At 48.0% G+C, this 17,818-nt stretch overlaps 1 protein-coding gene and 1 long non-coding RNA gene across 6 annotated transcripts in view; one reads left to right on the forward strand and one right to left on the reverse strand.

Moving 5' to 3' along the window:
* The window catches only part of MED27 (mediator complex subunit 27), a 397,023-nt gene that overhangs the window by 204,820 nt on the left and 174,385 nt on the right, over positions 1-17,818 (forward strand). The gene's annotated exons all lie outside the window — the stretch shown is intronic.
* On the reverse strand, positions 1,122-17,735 carry LOC143821911 (uncharacterized). Its single transcript, XR_013225965.1, has 2 exons — positions 14,840-17,735; positions 1,122-1,430 (listed from the first exon to the last, which is right to left on the reverse strand). It is a non-coding gene; the product is annotated as an uncharacterized LOC143821911 (long non-coding RNA).

Here is a 17,818-nt window from a genome sequence, read left to right on the forward strand (position 1 = left end):
ATGGTTTTTTCAGAAGAGGGCGAACCACTGCCTCCTTGAGCCGCTGAGGGAATTCTCCTGATGTAAGGGCGAGGTTTATAATCTCCCTCAGGAGAACATCAATCCGTGGGTCGCTGGTCTTAAGCAACCATGACGGAGCGGGATCCAAGGGGCAAGTGGTCGCCCTCACTGACGCTAGCAATTTGTCCATTTCGGATAAAGAGAGCCGCCTGAAGCCATCAAACCTACCCCCCCCCCCCGTAACAGCCATGCAGCTTCTAGTTCACAGTGTCCACTGTGGCAGGAAGGTCACGGCGGAGCAACAAGACTTTATCCGCAAAATAGCTCGCAAAAGCCTCACAGCCAAGTTCCAACTGACTACTATTTGGATGCCCTCCCTCGAGGGAAGGAAGGGTCCGAACTACCCTAAATAATTGGGCTGGGCGAGAGCTAGTGGACGCGATTTCTGCCGCAAAGTAGTCCCACCACACCCTCCACCTGCAACTCACAGAGGGTACTTAGTCCATGTGCAGGGCTTATGCTGTTGAAAGAATTCTCTGAAGGTCCAAAGACACCAGGGTGCCTTGAGCTCAGAACCTCGGAGCCCGAAACCACAGAGCCACCTTGGTCTGCATGCTGTTTGGGTGGGCTGAGAGTGCTGGCCCTCAGCACCCTCTGCCAGGTGGCCGGCACATGAGGCGCACTCTGCCTTTAAAAGTTCAAGGTACCTTTCTGAGATCAGGTGTCCCCAGGCTGGACCCTTCAACCCTGAGAAGTAGGAAAGCTGCTACTTGTGCTGATTCTGGTTCCTGGCTCTGCTGTGGGCTACTTCTGGGCAAGTGTCTGGCTTGTGGCCTGATCCTGGCCGGACGCCCGCTGTGCCCTTCCGAATTGTTGCCTGTCCGGTCCTTTGAGCTGGCTTGTGGGCTTCTTTGACGAGAACAGGCGCAAGCAGATGCCAGCCTGGTTTACTGCCCATTCACCACTGCTGAGCAGGGCTTTGTGGCTCGCTCACGTACATTTGCAGGAACAAGCTCTTTGCAACACGCAGAAGCCACTCCCAGCTGACAAGAGATGAGCTGGGAATCAAGTCAAGTTGATTTATTATGGCTGTTTGTAATACAAAACATGCAGACACAAAATGGAATTCAAAAAATTGTTTACCATGTAATTAAAACTATAAATAATTCAGAAAATAGTTGGGAGTCTGCTTCTGATCTCCCGCTGTGGAATTTCTGCTCTGAACCCTGCAAAGTGGCATGGGTGTGGCCGCTCCGGATTAGACGCCCAGGTGATCAGCCGGAAGCCACGTTCTTCTTCTCTCCCGTACTGCAAACTCCCAGACTTGTAGAGAGATGGCACCAGTGGTGGTGGGGGTAGTGGGGGGGGGAATGATCAGAACCCCAGCCGATTTTCCTTCTGCTCTCCCCACCCAAAGCTGTCATCTTGAGCTTCAAAGAAAAGGAAAAAGACAAGCTCTTAAAACATTAGTTTTGTTCCTGCCCAGGGGGAGCTCACCACCTCCTGAGGCAGCCTATTCCACTGCTGAACTACTCTGACTGTGAAATTTTTTTCCCTGATATCTAGCCTATATCGTTGTACTTTTATATCGTTGTACCATTACTGTGCGTCCTTTCCTCTGCAGCCGATGGGAACAGCATCCTGCCCTCCTCCAAGTGACAACCTTTCAAATACTTAAAGAGGGCTATACTTAAATACTTAAAGCAGCTTTATATGGAATCAGAAACTTGGGTCTATTGCCTACTCCATCTAATAGTAACACGGCAGGATTTCAGGGAGAGGTTTTTCATGTCACCTACACCCAGGATCATTCATTGGAGATGCCAGGGATTGAACCTGGGACTTTCTACATGCTAAGCAGAAGTGCTTCCCCTGAGTCACTGTGTCGAGCCAAGGCCACTCTCTCGCAGGAGACAAGACAACTGGGACATTTTTCAGAGAAAAGAGTCCAGAGGTGTTTATCGAATCCAAGAGGGTACATCTGAAAGCGTCATGATAGAAAGTCTATTGCTAAGAATGACTGCGTGTCCTTTCCTCTGCAGCCAACGGGAGCAGCATCCTGCCCTCCTCCAAGTGACAACCTTTCAAATACTTAAAGAGGGCTATCATGTCCCCTCTCAACCTCCTTTTCTCCAGGCTGAACTTTCCCAAGTCCCTCAACCTATCTTCATAGGGCTTGGTCCTTTGGCCCCAGATCATCCTCGTTGCTCTCCTCTGTACCCTTTCAATTTTATCCCTGTCCTTCTTGAAGTGAGGCCTCCGGAACTGTACACAGTACTCCAGGCGTGGTCTGACCAGTGCCGTATACAATGGGACTATGACATCTTGTGATTTTGATGTGATGCCCCTGTTGATACAGCCCCAAATGGCATTTGCCTTTTTTACCTCTGCATCAAACTGCCTGCTCATGTTTAGTTTACAATCCACAAGTACCCCAAGGTCTCGTTCACACACAGTGTTACCTAGAAGCGTATCCCCCATCCAGTAAGCATGCTTTTCATTTTTCTGACCCAGATGCAGAACTTTACACTTATCTTTATTAAATTGCATCTTGTTCTCATTTGCCCATATTTCCATTGTGTTCAGATCTCGTTGAACTCTGTCTCTATCTTCCGGAGTATTTGTCAGTCCTCCCAATTTGATGTGATCTGCAAACTTAATGAGTAGTCCCTCCACCCCTTCATCTAGATCATTAATAAATATGTTAAAAAGTACCGGGCCGAGCACTGAGCCCTGAGGTATCCCGCTACTCACCTCCCTCCAGTCTGATGAAACACCATTGACAACAACTCTTTGAGTGTGGTTCTCTAACCAATTCCCTATCCACCTATCTGAAAATCCAGATTGCAGTCCTTCAATTTATCCATCAGAACATCATGGGGAACCTTATCAAAAGCTTTACTAAAATCCAAGTAAACAACATCAACCGAATTTCCACGATCCAGCAAACCTGTCACTTGCTCATAAAAGGAAACCAAGTTGGTCTTACAGGACCTGTTGAAGACAAATCCATGCTGACTTTCTTGGATCACCAAATTCTCCTCCAGATGTTTGCAGATCGCTCCCTTTAATATCTGCTCCATTATCTTACCCACAACAGAGATCAGAATCACTGGTCTGTAGTTTCCCGGGTCATCCTTCCTCCCTTTTTTGAAGATCAGAATAACGTTTGCTCTCTTCCAGTCCTCCAGGACATCTCCAGTCCTTAAAGAGGTCCCAAAGATGATGGACAAGGGTTGTGCAAGTTCTCTGGAAAGTTCTTTGAACACTCTCGGGTGCATTTCATCCGGCCCAGGGGATTTGAACTCATCCAGTACAGCTAAATGCCTCTCAACAACCTCTCTGTCCATGTCAACCTGCCACCCAGACACTATCCGTTGGCTACTGCCATCTCTAGATGTGCCTAAACCCTTTGGCCTGTGGGAAAAAACAGATGTAAAATAGGCACTAAGCCTTTCTGCTTTCTCTGCATCTTCTGTTAGAGTTTGTCCATCCGCACCCAACAGTGGGCCTATTGCCTCCTTTACTTTACGTTTGCTCCTCACATAACTGAAAAATCTTTTCTTGTTACAATGGGCTTCCCTGGCCAATCTTAGCTCACTCTCAGCTTTGGCCTTTCTGATGATTGATCTACAGTGCCTAGTAACCTGTAGGTACTCTTCTTTAGAGCTCTGTCCTTCCCTCAATTTCCTGAACATCTCCCTTTTCTTTCTTAGTTCCTCTTGAAGTTCTCTGTTCATCCAAATAGGCTTCTTAGAGCTCCTGCAGTGTTTTCGTCTTTCTGGTATAGTCATTGATTGAGCATGCAATAGCTCTTGTTTGAGTAGCGCCCACCCTTCACATGCTCCCTTCCCTTCCAGCATTCTCGTCCATGGTATGACACTCATCATGTCTCTGAGTTTATTAAAGTTTGCCCTATGAAAATCCAACATCCGTGTCTGGCTACAAGCTTCCTTGGCTCCCCATCTCAAAAGGAATTCTATGAGGACATGGTCACTTCCCCCTAGGATCCCCATTTAGTGTTGTAAATAAATGGGTAGCCCCAATCTGTTTGACACATCAGAAGCCAGATCAGTTGTTCACTCCTAGCCCAGACTTCAGTGGCCCTCTGAATTCCTTTCCCTGGCAGCACATTGTGCAAGAAGGCAGGGAGGAGAAGTAATGCCACAGCAGCCCATGTGGAGAGCATCCGTGGGGCATGGAGGAAGCCCTGGCTGTAGCCCTGGGCCTCCCCCATTACCAGGTGCTGTGTGGGCAGAACAGGCAGTCTTGGGACGGAGGCCAGCTATCTGGGAGAAGGCAGCTTTCGCTAGAGGGGCATAGCCTCTGCAGGGCTTCCTGAGTCTGAAATGAAGCTGCCATGGCTCATGGCAGGATGCTTGTTTGACCTGTGCACCTGCTCCCAGCCATGACCATCCTCTGGCAGCCCTTCCAGCTGCTGCCTGTCAGAGCAGAGAGACACAAGTGGCAGCAATTTCAGTCCAAGTGTACTACAAATGGGCGTGCCACATCGTACCCCTTTATCTTGTCCTTTGCATTGACCCTGAAGTTTTAAAAGCATGATGAGTACAGTGAGAAGGGGGGGATAGTAATAATGAAACCCAATAGGAATGCAGAGAAGGGATGAATTTCAAGAGTCCTAATAATATCATGGAGATGCTTCCAAAGTAATTGTTTCTAAAAACGAGGCTGCTTAATCACGCGGCACCAATGAGCAGACTGGCCGTTCTAGAAACACAGCTTGCCCTCCCATGTTACGGCCCTTTGTGACTTGCAGCTGGAGGGGAAGGCTGTATTGGCAGAGCTTGATTATGCAGAGCACCAGGCGGCTTAAATAATAAATTAGTTTTTATTCACAAGAGAAAAACGCTGTATTAGAAAGGGGGCCCTACAGTCTAACTAACCGTTGTCTGCAGTCATTCTTCTGTTGGTTAACAGCTGTTCTGGAGGCAAGCAGGGAGGAAGTGTGCTTGAGAAAAGCTGGACACCTCCAAAGAGCCACTGGAGGAGATCATTTGGAAACAGTCAGGAAGTTCCTAATCTAACTATGCTAAGCACCTATCTCTTCCAGCACCCCCTGCAGGGCACTAGACTCTGCTCAGTCATGCACACGGCAGATTTTGCATATGCCAATGGGTTGGACCTTGTCAAAAGGTCCAATATGCCAATGGGTTCAGGGACAAAGGCTCAGCAGAATAGCCCACTTCCCTCAATAGACTGCTGATGTCCTAACAAAGAAGGTTTCAAGGAGAGACAAGAGGGGGTTGTTAAGAGTCCTTGCCGGGGGAGGGGGTGGAAAATGCTTGCACGTCACAGCCATTGCCCGCCTCTGCCTAGCAACTCTAGACTTCCTGGGTGGTCTTCCATGTCAGTAGTAACCAGGGATGACCCTGCTTGGCTCCCAGTAGCTGATGAGGTCAGGTTGGCCGGGGCCATTGGCAGGTCTGGGTGACGCTTCTCGCTCCGTTCCAAAAGGAGTATTTCCCTGCCCTGCAGGTTCTCTTTACCAGTTACTATTTCCTCCCATCCCTCTACTGTTCTGTTTAAACTCCTCTGAAGTTGTAATCTCCTTCCCCTTGCTGCTGAGGAGACCCGTGGCCTCTCGCCAGAACGGTTGCCCTGTGGAGGGCAGGTTTTCCAAAGAGCTCGCAAGGTGCAGGCCCACGGAAGCTGCCCAGACGTTCCTTTCCCAGGAGCTGCAGCTGCAGCACAGCCCTTTCCCTCTTTCCCCCGCCACCCAGCCCTGTCCTACGGAGCTAAATTTGTCTTGACTGCTTTGTTTGCAAACTGGGGCTGTGTCAGCGAGGCTTGTGCCTTCCCCGATCAGGTAGGATCCCCGAGTGCGTTTAATTTGAGAAGGAGAGAGCTCCCAGAGGGCCCATTACGGCTGAAACCTGCAGGTATTTACTGAGGTTCCCCTGGAGGCTCGCTTTTACGCCATTCTTGGGGGTGAATAAGCTTTTATAACCATCCAGCAAACCAGCAGGGTGAGTTTTAGAGAATAGGGCCCAGAAACAAGGGGAGGAATTTCTGAAAGGGCAGGGACACAAAGAGACAAGAAAAGGTTGGCGCATCTCCACATTTTCCTGACATTTTAAACTCTGCAGGTGCCGCTCTTCAGCCTTTCTCTTAGCTCCTCACATATCTCCATCCAGTAAGCGAAAAGGAAAAAGCAAACTTGTTTTTTATCTTCAAGGGTTTTTTACTCCTTCCCTATTCCGCAGGCTCGCGGTGGCTGGAAAAACACAAGACTAAATACTCATAAAATAGACCCACGCAAACCTAAATCAGATTATAAGAACATGCGCCACAGTCCTTCCTTCCCCCGTGAATTTTTGCCTCCTGGGCTGCCAGTTCTGAGTTGCCCCCACTTCCCTGTAGGAGCCTGCTTTGGTTAGGACCAGCAGGAGAGGCCGGGCTCCGAGAGCAAGAGATGAGGATTGAGTAGGGTCTGCTGCTCCAGGGCTTTTTACAGTCAGCGTTGGGCTTTATCCTCCCACTGAGACCCAGAAGTCTGTGGACATTCAGGACAAAAGGAAGCACCTTCCTCTGAGGGAAAAGCTTTACATTAGTAATAGATGGTTTCTTGGCTTTAGCATTGAGAGCCAGTTTGGTGTAGTGGTTAGGAGCGCGGACTTCTAATCTGGCATGCCGGGTTCAATTCTGCGCTCCCCCACATGCAGCCAGCTGGGTGACCTTGGGCTCCCCACAGCACTGATAAAACTGTTCTGACCAAGAGGGATCTCAGAGCTCTCTCAGCCTCACCCACCTCACAGGGTGTCTGTTGTGGGGAGAGGAGAGGGAGGGCGACTGGAAGCCCCTTTGAGCCTCCTTCAGGTAGAGAAAAGCAGCATCTGAGAACCAGCTCTTCTTCTTCTTCTTCTTCTTCTTCTTCTTCTTCTTCTTCTTCTTCTTCTTCTTCTTCTTCTTCTTCTTCTTCTTCTTCTTCTTCTTCTTCTTCTTCTTCTTCTTCTTCTTCTTCTCAGACCCTTATTGTGGTTCATTTTTAATTTGTTTGGTTGGTTCCCCACTCAAACTGTGAGGTGGGGGTGGAGAGCTAGTAATTGCCATCAAGAGAGGATTGTGCAGATCCGAAGTGAAAATGGGTAAGAAAGGCGGTGTGGTGGGAACCAGTGTGGCATTTCCATGGGAAGGAGGCAGTGGCTTTAAGGGGGTTGAGGCTGGCGAGGGTTAACAGCCTGTTGCCCCAAGTGACCCCATGAGCACCAGGGTGGCAGAGCTGCAGCCCGAGAGTTGCCCCCGGGGCCCTTGAAGGCCATGTCTTCTGTGCTTGGGCCCAACCCTGTGGCTCAGGGCCATCAAGCTATCATGTGACTTTCCTGAGTGTTACAGAAATTCCATTCTATACAATGGAGCAAATGCTGCTTGGGATGTTTTGTTCTCCTTCAGGGGGGCTGAAGTCATCCAAGGTGGTTAGGTCATGCCTCTGCTCGCTCAGCTGGGGCATTCAGATGCAGATTTTCAGAACCACCTTCCTGAGCGCCCCGAGTCTGACCAGCCAGTTTTGGATTGCCCTACAGCTTGGGCAGGATGCTTTGAGCCCTGCTCTTCAGCTCATCAGCCATTTTAACAAAAATGTCCTCCTTAAGATCAAAATTAAGGATCTTTGGCCACCGAAGCCGAGGGGAGCTACAAGCCAGTTTCCCATCAGGACTTCTTAAGGAGCCCGATTTTTAAGGCGGCTCCATGGTGGCAGCAGCAGCCTGCACAGGGCCCAGCGATGCCAAGACCTTTGTTCTCGGGGGAGGTGCAGGCCGGTGCCATCCAAGGGGGGAACAACCCGGAGCTCCGGGTTCCTCATCCTCCGCCTTGCCACCCTACCGGAGCACCTCAATGCAGTCGGCAGTGGCGGAGCAGACCCCTGCTGCAGAACGCAAAGCCAGCACGAAGAAGAAGTGCGCTTCGTGGCCCGGTGGCGGTAGAGCTGGGTCCAAGGATGCAGACTCCTGCCCGAAGAAAGCAGCAATGACTGCGAAGAGCACGGTCATGAACAAGGAATCTTCATGCCATCGGTCAGTTCTGGTTTAATTTCTGTGAATAATTATATGGTTAGAGAACACCACAACATGGGGTACTGTATTAAAGGGTCACAGCATAAGGAAGGTTGAGAACCTCTGCTATAACCAAAGCTGATGGCTTGAGAGCCAGCTTGCTGTAGTGGTTAGGAGTTCTAATCTGGTGAGCCGGATTTGATTCCCTGCTCCTCCTTCATATGCAATCAGCTGGGTGACCTTGGGCTCAGCACAGCACTGATAGAACTGTTCTGACGGAGCAGCAATCTGAGGGCTCTCTCAGCCTCCCCTTCCTCACAGGGTGTCTGTTGTGGGGAGAGGAAAGGGAAGGGAATTGTAAGCCACTTTGAGACTCCTTCAGGTAGAAAAGAGTGGTATATAAGAACCAACTCTTCTTCTTCTTCTTCAGTAATATCAGGGCTCTCTCGGCTTCACCTCCCTCACAGGGTATCTGTTGTAGAGAGAGTATGGAAAGGCGAATGTAAGCCGCTTTGACACTCCTTTGGATAGAGAAAAGCGGCATCTAAGAACCAGTTCTTTTTCTTCTTGATTCAGTTCATAGCTTGTTCCCATCTTGCCTGCTCTCTAAAGCCCTTGGACTCCGTAAACTAATTGAATAAAACAGCTTCACACGGTTTCCAAAAGGGCCAGCTTGCTGTGGTCATTAAGAGTATCAGACTGTAATCTAGAGAACTTGGTTAGATTCTCCATTCCTCCACATGCAGCCAGCTGGGTAGCCTTGGGCTAGTCCCAGTTCTTTTAGAGCAGTTCTTTCAGAGTTCACTCAGCCCCACCTCCTTCACAGGGTGTCTGTTGTGAGGAGAGGGAGGAAAGGCGATTGGAAGCCACTTTGAGACTCCTTCGGGTAGAGAAAAGTAAGGTATAAAAAACAACTCTTCTTCTTCAAGCTACACTTCACCTGACTTCTTAGTGACTCTCCATGGAACAGGAATTCCAGAGTGGAAGAGCACCCCACAGATTGCCAGTTTATCCTCTGGGACACCTCGCTGCCGATGTAGCCCCCAGAGAACGCAGAGGCCTGAGCCAAAGGAAAACCAGAAAGATTGCAACATGGAATGTACGTGGAATGTTGCAAGGAAAATTGGATCTTGTGAAACCCGAAATGACCTGACTCAACATCAGTCTGCTTGGCATCAGTGGACCACACTGGACGGACAATGGCCACTTTCCATCCAAAGACTTCACAGTCTACTATTGTGGTCACGACAGTATCCGAAGAAATGATGTGGCCTTTCTTGCAGGTAACAGCTCGTGCAGTGGGAAGTTACACAGCAGTAAATGACCGAATTATGTCCATCCCAATTTGGGGAAAGCCAATGAACGCAACTGTTGAAATCGAAGAATTGTATGAGAAAGTGCATGAAACAATTAAACAGATGCCTCAAAAGGACACGATAGACGTTATTGGCAATTTCAATGCCAGAGCTGGAAACCAACAAGAACAGGGCATCTGTGGTAGGTTTGGACTAGGTCAGCAAAATGAAGTTGGTGACAGACTTGTCCAGTTCTGTCAAGAAAACAAATTAACTATCACTAACACCCTTTATGAACCAAAACACCGTTTATACACCTGGACATCTCCAGATGGCATACACCGTAATCAGATCTATTTTATCCTTTGCAGTCAGAGATGGCAGAGATCTATTCTAACAGTTAAATCATTTCCTGGAGCAGATTGTGGCTCTGATCATGAACTGTTGGTGGCCAAGTTGAAAGTCAGATTACGTAATATCAAGAAAAATGTGTGTCATCAAGATTCCGCCAGCATACGCCATAGAAGTGAAGAACAAACCTGAGGAATTGGGGCAAGAATTTCATTCTAATGTCATAGAAGCTGCTTCAGAACATGTACCATTCAAAAAGCCGGAAAGGAGATGCAAATGGCCATCGTCTGACACCATCAACATTGCTGAAAAACGAAGAGCGGCAAAAGCTGCCGGCATGAGAGATGAATTCAGGAGGCTAAAGGCAGATTTTCAGTGTGCTGCCAGAGAAAATAAGGAAGCATACTGGGCACAACGAAGCAAGCGGCTGGAAGAGGAATGTAGTAGAGGCCACACCAGAAGCCTCTTTGCTCGGGTGAAACAAGTCCGGAGCACCTTCACTGCTTGTAAAGTGACCATCAAAGACAGGAATGGAAAAGACTTGACTGACCAAACCAACATCAAGGATCGATGGTGACGAATTGCAGAAGAATTACTGTATGCAAACACCAAGGTGCCTCAGTCACCAGCCAAAAAAGCCTGACACGAATTCGAACCGCCTATAGTGGAAGCAGAAGTGATCTGTCCTCTGAAACAGCTCCCAAACAATAAGGCTCCTGGCACAGGTAACATCCCAGCGGAACTACTCAGATCTGTCCCACCAGCAGCAATCACAGCATTATGCCAAAAAGTCTGGGAAACTGGCACATGGCCCATAGACTGGAAAAGGTCCGTATTTATCCCATTATTCAAATAAGGTGATGCTCGCATCTGCTCAAAGTATCGAACTATAGCCCTGATCTCCCACGCAAGTAAAATCTTATTGGAGATCATGCAGAACCATCTCAAATCAACCATTGATGCTCAGCTAGCGGATGTCCAGGCTGGTTTTCAACAGGGTTGCGGCACCCAAGACCACATTGCAAATGTGTGCTAGATTCTTGAAAAAAACACATGAATATCCAAAGGCCATCCATCTATGCTTTATTGATTATTCTAAAGCGTTTGTGTTGATCACAAGAAGCTATGGGATGCCTTACCTGAATTGGGAGTGTCGTCCCACTTAACCCACCACATCAGTTCACTGTACACCAACCAGGAGGCCACAGTGCAAACAAAACATGGAGACCCTGATTGGATCAAGGTCAGCCAAGGAGTGAGACAAGGGTGTATATTATCACCCTTTCTGTTAACCTTTATGCAGAGGTAATTATGCGGAAGCTTTATCTGGAAGAATCTACGATCGGAGTCAAAATTGGAGGTCGTAACATCAATAATCTCTGCTATGCAGATGATACAACACTCCCTGCTGAATCGGAGCGTGATCTGAAGACCCTGATAAAGAGACTAAAAGAAGAAAGTGAAAAGATGGGACTATACCTAAATATCAAAAAGACCACGATCATGACAACTACTGGCAGTAGTGCCGAAGTCACGATTGACAACGAGAACATTGAATGTCTTGATGATTTCATCTTTCTTGCCTCTATGATCAAAGTGGTGGATGCAGCCGTGAAATCAAACGGCGAATAACACTGGGCTGGAACGCAATGTTGGGCATGAACCAAATATGGAAAAGCAAAGTTATCAGCTGTAATATAAAGCGCCGGCTAGTCAACGCCATTGTCCTCCTCATAATAAACTATGGATACAAAAGCAGGACCCTGAAGAAGGAAGACAGGAGGAGAAGAGATGCTTTCGAATTAGGGTGCTGGAGACGAATGCTGCGAATCCCATGGACAGCCAAAGTTACCAACAAGACAGTCTTAGAGAGGGACAAACCAACCATGTCATTAGAAGGGAAGATATTATGGCTGAAGCTAACTTGCTTTGGACACATCATGCGATCAGACTCAATGGAAAAATCATTAATTCTCAGCATGGTCAGCGGCAAAAGGGAACGTGGTCGCCAAAGGATCTGCTGGCTCAACACAATCAAAGCCGACACAGGGATGACCATGAACTAACTAAAAGAAGCAGTCATTGACAGAAACATATGACAAAAATTTTCTTATAGAATCACTGAGGGTCGGACATGACTGAATGGATAACATCATCATCCTAAATTGGCCTTTGGGTTTCTGGATTTGCATCCAGATCTCTTTCCATGCAGCATGCAGTCCTGATGCACAGTTTTCCCCATGCAAGGGCATGTAAGTATTGTAATGTAGGAAGATGAATTCCTGTCATTAATGCAGAGCAAGAGCGTGGAATGAATGCATGTCTGAGTCAGCTATTGAATACTGACAAGATCTGCATTGGGGGGGGGGGTGTCAGCAGGCTGAATCAGTACCCTTCATGACTAAAGTGTTTGCTCAGGGGTGGGGGAGGGTGTAATTGTTATTATTGGGCTGTGTTCCATGCCTTCTCACCTGAAGCAGCGGTCACAAACTTTGAGCCAGGTTCTCACATACAGTTTCAAGCCACCGCTGACAATTCCTGGATCCATGAGGCAGAAGGCCTAAGCTGCCACCTGCACGAGTGCCGGTCACAGCCATACAGTAGGAGTGGTGTACAACTGAGTGCTCAAGTACTTATGAACTGCATACTACTGTCTCTATCAATATGGGCACGCCCCAGACCAACACCGGCATGTAAGGCAGCTTTTCCCAACCTTTTTAATATTGAGAAACCCCTGAAACATTCTTCAAGCTTCAAGAAACCCCAATAGGGGTGCAATTGTGCAGAATATAGTTGGGAATGTAATGAGAAAGGCGGGATTAGAGGAGTCACAAATTGGGATCAGGATTGCAGGGAGAAATATCAACAACCTCAGATATGCAGATGATACCACTCTAATGGCAGAAAGCGAAGAGGAACTAAAGAGCCTGTTGATGTGGGTGAAGGAGGAGAGTGCAAAAGTTGGCTTGAAACTCAACATCAAGAAAACAAAGATCATGGCATCTGGCCCTCTCAATTCCTGGCAAATAGATGGGGAAGAAATGGAGGTAGTGACAGATTTTATTTTTCTGGGCTCCAAAATCACTACAGATGGGGACTGTAGCAAAGAAATTAAAAGATGCTTGCTCCTTGGGAGGAAAGCTATGGCAAATCTAGACAGCATCCTAAAAAGCAGAGACATCACCCTGCCAACAAAAGTGCATTTAGTCAGGGCTATGGTATTCTCAGTTGCAATGTATGGCTGCGAAAGTTAGACCATAAGGAAGGCCGAGCGTCAAAGAATTGAGGCTTTTGAACTCTGGTGCTGGAGATGACTCTTGCGAGTCCCTTGGACTGCAAGGCGAACAAACCGGTCAGTCCTAGAGGAGATCAGCCCTGCCTGCTCCTTAGAAGGCCAGATCCTGAAGATGAAACTCAAATACTTTGGCCACCTCATGAGAAGGAAGGACTCCCTGGAGAAGAGCCTAATGCTGGGAGCGATCGAGGGCAAAAGAAGAAGGGGAAGACAGAGAATGAGGTGGCTGGATGGAGTCACTGAAGCAGTCGGTGCAAACTTAAATGGACTCCGGGGAATGGTAGAGGACAGGGAGGCCTGGAGGATCATTGTCCATGGAGTCGCGATGGGTTGGACACGACTTCGCACCTAACAACAACAGTAGTTGGGAATTATAGGTTATATACATGTCTACCCAATAAATGTTTAACTAATTTTAAATCTATATAAAATATATACAGCTGGATTCTGGAGATGTTTGATGGTTGGATTGTTGGGTGTCGCTATGGATGGGCAGGTAGTTGTGAGTTCCTGTATTGTGCAGAGAGTTGAGCTAAGTGACCCTGGAGATCCCTCCAACTCTGATTCTATGAAAAAATTAATTAACTCCCACCCAATTGGGAAACCCTTCCAGGATTGTCAAGAAACCCCATGGTTTCCCAAAATCCTGGTTGAGAAAGCCTGATGTAAGGAAGCAGAGTGAACATAAACCCCCACAATGGTATCTTTTCGTCCGCAATGAGAATTTAGTTCAATTTCCCATGAGACCTTTATTGTCTCCTTAACTATAAAAGATGTATTGGAGCAGGGAAACAAAAAGAAATGTTCCATGTATCCCGAATAGAAGGGACAGTTTAACAAACCATCTATCTCTCATAGTAATGTCCTGAATAATTCCTTTATCAAATTTGGGGGTATGGATTCATTTTCTGCTATTGGGCGGCACAAGAACAAATGTAAGAATAAGCCATCCCTGTTCAGTTATTGTGACCCACACTGATTCCGTCATGACTGATTTCAGCAGAGATTTCACTCAGGGCTGTTTTTGGGTAGCCAAATAAATACCAAAGATGCTGTACTTGCCATTGATTTAGATGGCTTCAGAAAGCATTGGAAGCATCTGAGGGATGTGCCAGTGGCTCTTCGCCATGATTTCCAAGAATGATTCCTCACCGTTTACAGGTATGTCTTTGATTAGTAGGGACTAGGAACAGGCCACCGGATGGTTATAGCCTTTGTACCCCTGATTTTGAGTGTCTTGGGAGTTGCTGGCTGATCACAACAGAAAATGATCTTGGACCAGGCAGATCTTCGGTCTGATCCAGCTCATTGGTGACCTGGACAATAGCAGATCCTCCAGGAATCCCGCTGCCTTTGCATTTTGCCAGCCGCATCAATCAGGATGGGGGAGGGGGAAGTCCTAATCTGCAATTAAATGTTTAATTCATTCATTGGATTGGTAATCAATTAAAATGTTAAGCCCCAAGTGGGCTTCCTGGAAAATGACAGAAAAGAAAAATCCAAGAAAACACATTGCGGAACAGTGGCAGGTAGGGTTCCCTTTGCTTTGTAGCTTTGCTTCTAATTTCAAATACATTCATTTGTCACCAGCCTTGTACATCAGTACAAAATGCTACCCTTTCCCTAGAATAGCCCTCCTCAACCTTTTTACCATTGAGAAACCCCTAAAACATTCTTCAGGCTTCGAGAAACCCCAGAAGTGGCAGGATATGGTCAGGAGGCTTAGCTTTGTACACGCCCACCTGGGGCCCCTCCCCTTCCCACCTCTCCAGGCCCATCATTGGCCATGGGGGGGGGGGCAAGTCAACATGACCATATATGATCATATCACCCAACAAATGTTTAAAAATTTGGAAAATATATATAAAAAATAAATTAACTCCTACCCATTCAGGAAACCCTTCCAGGGTCGTCAAGAAAGCCTGTGCTAGAAAAACGTAGACATAAGTAAGAAGCAATGACCAGGTTTCAAAAGAGGTGGCAGTATCCCTCTTTCCAATCGAAAGATGGTTTGGGGAAGAAGTTCAGCGTGCACAACAAGATCTCGAGATGAGCAGCGGTTGTTTAGGGTTTGGTCAGTAAGTGAAGCGAGCCACTATTGCAAGTTGTCCGTCACAATACAGACCCGAAGAAGTCCAATGGGGCTTGGAGGATTTGCCGTCTCCCAGAGCGCGTAGGTAAAATAACAGCCCCGTTAATGGAGCCTGGCAGCGGGATCCTCTAGCCGCTTCCTTCCTTTGTTGAGGAGCATGTGCATTTGAAAGAATCTAATTTGGTGCCCAGCGGCCGCTTCCCTGTTTCCTTGCTGTGTTCAACTTCACAGTGTTTGTTGCTGCTTCTCGGGGGCATCTCCCTCCTTTTCTCCTCATGCTTGGCACGCTTTTGATCTGTTTCAGAACCGCTTTTCTCTACCCTCTTGCTTGTGGTACCAATCGCGTACTTTTTGCTCACAAAACATGATTAGTGTTCCGGCAGTGCTGGGGATGGCTTTCATCTCCTGGTGGAATCTCATTAGCTTTACATCACAATGGAGACAGCATCTGTGTAGCCATGTCCAAAGTAGCCAGTCAATTTGAATTTGTTAATGGCGTCGCCACCTCTTCAATGCTAATCTATATTTTTAAAAGGCATCTTTGTTGTTGGAAACATTTTTGCAAAAGCACATTCACTGGCGGTTGAAATGCTGGGGAGGTGCGACTGTCACTAACGGTTTGCTCTGTTGCTCTGAAGAGGAAGAACCGGCCCCTCGTAGGGATCCCGCAAGTTAGAATGCGGCTGAGCTAAGTTAATTAGCTACGGTTTGGGAAAGCTGAAAGTAGAACCATATTTGGACTCGAGTTTAGGAATTGGTCCCCTTCCTACTCCCTTGGGCACTGTACAAATGAGCACATTCAGTGAGTTTCTCCAGATACCATTTTAAAGCAGTTTGGCCTGGCCGGGTGGCGTTGACAGGAGCCTCATGACAACCGTCAGTCAAGCCTTGCATAATGTCTCCTTGCAGGACTTGCTGGTAGGCCAGGCATGAGATGTCCCAGTTGGGCTGCTCCGAAAGGAACGTTGCCTCCTTGTTGAGTGCCTGAACGGGGCCTGATGGAATTATGCTCTAGCGCATCTGAAGAACTGATCTCTGGTTCACAAGCGCCGATGCTGTTAGTCTTGACTCTGCCACCAGACGGTGCCTCTTAATTCCCCACTGCAGCCTGCTTGAGGTCAGAACGTCATCGATCAGCAGAGAAGGCATTTTACACATCTTAGGGGTTCCCATGATCACGAATGGACATCGCATTCAAGAGGCACGGGATGCCTTGTTTTGGAACCAACCAAGATAATTTAGTCACACTTTCCCAAAAGAGGTACAGGGAAGGAGCAGACGGGGGTCTCACCATCCTTGGAGCATGAAAGCTCGAGAGGGCAGTAGATTGTCTCCGAGCCACCGAGCGTGAGTCCAGCAGCTAAGCAGAGCTTTCAGGGGCAACACAGGTAGCGAGAGCTGCTCGGACAATTGGGTCCAGCTGTCCAGATTTGTTGGGGGCAGCAGTGACAACCTGTAGAAATGTTGTAGGCTGGTGGGGAACTGGGTTTAGTTTTACTGGATTTTTAGACCGCCCTCCCAGTTAGCTGGCTCAGGGTGGTGTACAAAAAATATAAAATGCTTGGCAGATAAAATTGCATTTAAAATGGATTTCAATAAAGAGTGACGGATTAAAACAGATTAAAACAGTAATGATTCTGCCGTAACGTGTCTGTGTTGAATCCTCCCAGGTGTTCAGGGTGATTTGCGAGAGGATCGGTGCATAGATAGAGCGGCCGATGAGTGAATAGATGAGTGGGGGGGTGGGCATAAATAGGTCAGTAGATAAATGTTAGCTTTGGCCCCAACCGAAATCCTGGTGGAAGGGCTCTGCCTTACCCGCCTGTGCTAACCCTGGGGTGGTTTTCTGAGCTCCCGCAACACGAGGGAATGGAACGTATGTCTGTCTGTATGATATTTATATCCTCCCCCCTGCTCCCCGGAGGCTCAGGGTGGTTTGCAGCAAGCGTGGGAAACAATCCAATTCATGCCACGGTTGCAAGGAGCCAGTCAGTCCGAACTTCCCCGGTGCCATATTGAAGCGTGTGGCGGCTCTCTCAGGATCCTGCCGAGTGTTGCTTTTCTCGGAGTGCTACGGACTATGGAAACAGCAGTCCTGAAGTCTCACGGGTGCCTTTGATTCAGCCCCTTGGGAGTGGGGGGCGGGGGGGGGCATCCGGATGATAAATAGTTTGCTCTTACCCCGATCTCGGTTGCAGGAGTAAATCCCCTTGGAGCTTCCATTCCTTTTTTCCTTTGCTGCTTAGGTGTGTGCTTGCTTGTGTACACAGTCCCTCACAGTCTTGGGGGAGGGATGCTGAATTGCCTCCAGACCATTTGGACTGGGAATGAGCCGAGACATTTGCCTGAAATCTTCCTCCAGCCGTGACCGACCCAAGAACGCTGACCTGGGAATAAGCCCCAGCAAAAATACACCTGCCCAGGATGGTCCTTTTAGATGGTCTTTCACAAGCCATCACCATCTCTGACTCAACTCACCTTCCTCCAATGTGGGTGCAACCGTGCTGAATTATCTTAACAGGGTTTGGTATGGATTGCGGAGAACCTGCCTGGAATGCTTTGAATGCATTAGCATGAAATTGTTATCATCATTGTTGAAAACTGGGGGGGGGGGCAGTTTGGATATCCCCCCGTCTTCCCTTTTAGGAGTTAGTAAATTCTCAGCAGGGTGGAAGCAGGCTGCTTCTCCCTTCCCCTTTAAATGCTGTTCTGAGCATTCCATGTGCCTGGCGCATAATGGGTGGGTGGGTGGGTGGATCTTTGGGTGGCCAGG

This window comes from Paroedura picta, chromosome 12 (genome assembly GCF_049243985.1).
Source record: "Paroedura picta isolate Pp20150507F chromosome 12, Ppicta_v3.0, whole genome shotgun sequence".
In the NCBI taxonomy this organism is placed as follows: domain Eukaryota; kingdom Metazoa; phylum Chordata; class Lepidosauria; order Squamata; family Gekkonidae; genus Paroedura; species Paroedura picta.